This window comes from Crinia signifera, chromosome 1 (assembly GCF_055691185.1).
Source record: "Crinia signifera chromosome 1, ASM5569118v1, whole genome shotgun sequence".
Lineage (NCBI taxonomy): Eukaryota > Metazoa > Chordata > Amphibia > Anura > Myobatrachidae > Crinia > Crinia signifera.
The window spans coordinates 305,397,822-305,403,821 of record NC_139217.1 but is presented as its reverse complement, the minus strand read 5'-3'; positions in this window follow the sequence as shown (position 1 = coordinate 305,403,821).

Below are 6,000 nucleotides of genomic sequence, written 5' to 3'. Positions count from 1 at the left end.
ACCTGGTCCTGCGCTGAAGAAGTCTTCTCTTGATCCGACGTAATCCAGGTAATGTTGAAGCTGTCGCCGGTCCCCGCTGTCTCCGCATCACGCTGAGGAGAGATGCTGAGATGTTTCATATTCGGCGCCTCTCCTCAGACCGAATTCTATTGGCCGCCTAGCAGGCCAATCAGGAGCCGAGAAAGTCGGCTCCTGATTGGCCTGCTAGGCGGCTGATAGACTTCTTCAGCGCAGGACCAGGTGAGTAGGATTTCCTTCCACAGCTCCAACATGGATTTCTTCGGACCCGGACACCGCCATGGACCTGGAGGACGACACGGACCGTCGACATGGAACTGGAGGACGACGCAGACAGCCGACATGGACCTGGAGGACGACACAGGACATCAGGACCAGGGCTACCTACGGGATCAAGAAAGGTAAGTATCAGTATGTATGTAATGTGTGTATTAAACTTTTATTTAAAATGGGTGTCAGTGTGTTTTATTTAACTATTTTTTTTACTGTGGCACTACAAGACCCAGCGGGCCCTTTAATGCCCAGCAGGCTGGGACTTGTGGTTCTCCAAGTCCCAGCTTGCTGGGGAGGCTTGCTGGCACTTGTAGTGCCACAGTAAAAAACAATAGTTTGTTCTATTTTTTTACACCATAATCAGCTCGATGCCCACCGCCCAGGGGCATCGAGGACAGCACCAGGCTTCAGCTTGGTCAGGTAAGTCCTGGAGGGGGGGGACCCCTTTATTGGGGGGGTTCCCAATCCCCCAGGGCCCCTGGCCAGGCTGACTGGTCACAGGGATGAATGCTTTGGCCGGGGGGACTTGTATAAAAAGTCTCCCCCCGGCTGTGGCATTACCCTGCTGGCTGGTTTTGCCTGGGGCTGGTTCTTAAAATACGGGGGACCCCTACTCATTTTGTCCCACGTATTTTGGGAACCAGCCCCAGAGCAGGAGCCTGGGGCTGGTTGTTAAAAATCAGGGAACCCCTATTTGTCGGGTTCCCTGATTTTTAATTACCGGCTCCAGGCTCTGTCAGCCTGGTGCTGGTTTCGGCTGTGGGGGGGACCCCACGCCGTTTTTTTTTAAATTAATTTATTTATTTATTTTTTACACATTGCAGCCTGCACGGATCTGACTGATCCGTGCAGACTGCCTACAAATAATTCGTATTAGCAGCCGTATATACGGCCACTAATACGAATTACTACGACATCGGTGGGTTACAAAGCAGTCGTATATGACTGCTTTGTAAATGACCCTCCGGAACACGACTTTGCATACGACTGAAACGTATGCAGTCGTAGGGAAAATACTAATACGAAAAACTAGGTTTTTCATATTAGTAAATTTCCCCCTAAACATCAAATAGGTCAAATAAATGAATGGTTAAAAAAAGTGTGTAACCATTTAAATTTCAGTCATTGTAAACCCTATTTCATATTTAGACATATTTAGACATTTTTACACAGTACATTGAGGCTTAATTGAAATTACTGTAGTTAGTATCAGCACATAAATGCTTATTGTCTATTTGTGCACATGATTTGTGTTATCTATGCTGACTTGTTTCTACAACTCCAATGCTTATGATATGCAAAAGATGACAAAATCATTTGAAACCTCATTTATGAAATTAAGGTCTTCCCCAGGGTCATTCCAGGCCAATAAGCCACCGGAGATGACCCTCTATTGCAACACATCACATCACATACATGGGGCTTGGCTTGCTACATACTGCCCTTCTATTTACTGTATCCACTAACTGTCACAGCCAGCAAGTTTCATGAGCACCAGCAAGGGAAACCTTGCTTAGTTTTTCTGCTGTCCAGGGCCATCTTAAAGTATAGGAACACTATTCATCCCAGTTGCCCAGAGGCAAGTTGGCATTTGGTGCCTCTCTTAAAAAAAAGAAAAACAAATGGTGTGTAATATATATATATATATATATATATATATATATATATATATATATATATAAGGGGAGACTTTGGTGGCACTCCGCGTTGTCGCCGCTGAAGGTGGCTGTATCTTGAACTCCGGTGCCCTCCTAGGTATGAGCGTGCAGGGACGCTCTGTATGCAATAGCTGCTGTGGAGGGGGGGGGGGGGGGGGGGGGGCGTCACTCGAAAATAACGACAGGAGATGGGCAGCTTGAGTGACCGACGTTTCAAAAGCCCTTGGGCTTTTTTTATCAAGGTGCTGTAAGGTTACAGCACCTTGATAAAAAAAGCCCAAGGGCTTTTGAAACGTCGGTCACTCAAGCTGCCCGTCTCCTGTCGTTATTTCCGAGTGCCGCCCCCCCCCCCAGCAGCTATTATATATATATATATATATATATATATGTTTCTGTTCATCTGTTCCCACCTCCACTCCCTAAGTCTTTTTTCATCATGTTAATAAATCATGAAATATAAGCCAAGCCAGTCACTGTATCTGCATGTAAATATGAAGTCTGTTGCGAATATGTCTCAATTTTGTCATAAAATTTACAATTCTTGTAAAGTAAATAATTTTTAATATATGTTTTTATATGTTGTTAACCTTTAGCAAACCTCTGATGAAGTCCCAGTAAGGGTCGAAACGCGTTGATAATCTCGTTTTGCTATTGTCTAAATTTGTGACATTTTTCAATGAACCTCATTACAATCTGGAGTAACCACTATAACTGTTTGAAATAAGACACTTTTTAATAAACTTCTGAAATTTATGGACTTTATTTGATATGCTTTGAAAAAACATTTTAAGGCTTCATTGGTCTAATTGTAGAGATAAAACACAAGGGAAGCCATCTTACAACCGCACTCCATATTTTCTCGATCCCCCATCCAACAGGGGATCTTGTAAGCAAGGTAGCCTCCACACCATAATTTACATTCCTGTGGCGCAAAACAAGGGTCTGTTCTCTCTCTCTCTCTCTCTCTCTCTCTCTCTATATGCCATCATATGCTATTTTCTTTCTTTTTTTGATCCCACACACGGGAGGAATCGTGGTGTTTTCAAGACTCCAAGCGCCTGTTAAGTTGTGTTCCACTTTTGTTTTGTGTGGTGTATGGTGATGGTTTTATTGACTGACCTGTAGGAATACATACTATCCGAGCTGCTGTATGCGCAACATACTACTCTACTAAATTCCTGTTTGAATGCTGACTCTATTGTCTGAAGGAGTTACATTCCTGGCAGACAGGACATCGGGAGGGGTATGTTATGATTTTTTTAAATTGGCTAGGAAGAAGGCAGAATTTTCCTGTGTGAAACACACTATATGGACAAAAGTATTTGACCACACATGTTAATCTTTGAATTCAGGTGTTTCAATGAAACCCATTGCCATAGTTGTATAGGATCAATCATCTAACCAAAAATGAGCCACCTTCTGTCTGCAGAATTTATTTTAATCAGTTTTCAGAAAAGACAAATACTGTACATTATTTTTTCAACATAATCTCCATGCTATTTAATACACTGTCCATCTGTCCACAAACTTTCATATTCCCTAGGATTTGCAGTGAAATAGGGTCCCTTGGAAATGGGCTGCAGGCTTAAATGCACTGATCAATTCATGAACTAAATATTATTAAATTGTGTAATCTTCATGGCAAATTCCACTATTTGCAGGCCTTTCTAGAGCTAAAATGACACAATTCTAATGTAATCTTTTTATATTGACAGTCATATGCCATGAGGGGACGGTGCTTTGTAATATTGTGTTTGTGCTCTCTTGTCTGTTGGGGGGGGTATGGGTTCTTCCCCCAATTTTCTATACTGTCTGGGCCTTTAGTGCTGTTAAGTCAGCCCTACTTCTGTCGGGTTGGGATAATCTGGTTTACAGCATGATGGTCGACAGTCATTAGGTTGACACCATTAGGTCGACATCGGAAAAGATAGAAATTGGTCTAGGTTGACATGGTTCTAGGTCGAAAGGTCATTAGTTTGACAGATCGTTAGTTCGAAAGGTCATTAGTTCGACAATGTCTAATTCGACAGTCAAAAGGTCGACATGGGGTTTTTCACAGTTTTCTTACCTAGATGTCAACACAGTCGACATGGACACAGTTTAAAGTGCACCGCATCCTCTCGCATCGCTCGCTGCGCTCGCAATGCACCAGGCACGGTTTTATTCTCCCACCATGAACTAGTGCATGGTAGGGCATGAAATACCGCCTGTCGGCAGATGTCGGCTCAGAAAACAGTGAAAAACCCCATGTCGACCTTTTGACTGTCGGCCTAGACACTGTTTAACTAACGACCTGTCGAACAAATTACCTTTCGACCTAGAACCATGTCGACCTTTCCTATGTCGACTTAATGGTGTCGACATAATGACTGTCGACCATCATGACCGCATCCCCTTCTGTCACCTCATCAGTGTAGAGTGGGCAAAAGGGGGTGTATATTGCTGCATATATTACTCACGGGTCCAAATTAGTGTAAAAGACATTATCTGTAGGTCCCAGAAATTATATATACCACAGTAAGGCCCTTATTCTGATCTCGGCGGTACGGCCCGCGTGCGGCCGTACCGCCGATGTTTTCACTCTGCACATGCGCAGAGGTCACTCTGCGCATGTGCAGGCGAAATCGCCGCACAAAAATTTTATACGCCGCAAAGGGGGCGTATAGGGGCGTGAGGGGCTTAATAGCCTCATTTCCCTATGCATACGCCCCGCGTTTCATGGGCGTTCCCATGCAAACGCGGGCGTATGCATGGTAATGAGGCTATGACGCCAGTGATGGGGGCGGAAAGCTGACATCGCCGGATGTCAGCTCTCCACCCCCATACAAGCTTTCACACGTGTGGTCTAAGCTTGCGTGAGCGGGTGGAGCGTGCGGCCCTGCCTTCGATGGTCGTCGACCATCGAATGCAGGGGGCAGCTCCCACCATGGTGGAGGCGTACGCCCCACCATTTTCATGCGGATCGCCAGCCGTCCGCGTATGGACGGCCGTGGCGATCCGTCTTGTAGGCGGGGATTGGTTTGTGCAGCCGGAGCAACGTATGCGGCTCCGGCCGCACAGATCAGAATAAGGGCCTAAGTTATTTATCTCTGTAACTGCAATACAAATACAAGCAGGTTGGGTTAACCAAGAGAAGTCCTTGCTGAAACACATGGTTGTGTTAAACTATGTTGGCACATTTCCCTCAGTGCTCTAGATGCTTCAGATTTTGGCATTACTTATTGTAGTCAAACAGCCTTCCAAATATTTAACTTTGTGATGGTAAATTAATATAAGTCACATGTTTTTGGATGGCTGTTTATGGCTCACAATTTGTTCAACTTATTTTGTGTACATATGTGCCAAACCAGAAAATAATGCAATCATTTTCTACTTTTTGGCATCTACACAGATCTCTACAGTACAATGATAACAGGAACATTGATCTTATTTGTGAATAGCCTGGAAATTAACCATAGTGGCACAATCCGTTTGGCTAATCTTTAACTTATCATTAATCATTTAGCTGAAGGTTTCTGCAAGTCATCATGAGATGACTGATACCTTTATGGATATCATTTTCCCTTGCTTGCTCTGAATTTCAGCTACAGTTTGTCAGCATTTCTCCCCCTTCTATCCATTTTTGATTCTCTTTGGTTGATGTCTGTAATGGTTAGAACTCAATCAGGTCACACTTTAGTTTGTCACCCGGCACCTCCTTTACCCTGGTTAATGCCATCGCTTCATTTCCTTTCTACAGTGGCTGGATAAGCTGGCCTCATTAGACTAAAAAAAAGCAATAATAATCCAAGCAGACAATATTTTACTTCTCAATTACCTGTCAGATCCCCTTTCGGTGTGTTGGAAGGTTAGACAAGACTAAACTGTAATGTATTAATCAGCCAGTTAGTTTTACTCTTATTTTAGTATTAAGTCTGTAACATTTTTATAGTTGCTAGAAAAAATGTTCAGGTCATTACGAAAGGAATGAGCAATCCTTATCCTTTTACAATCCTGTTACAAGGTTTTAAAAGGAGCATGTCGGCTCAAAAAACTGTGAAAAACACCATGT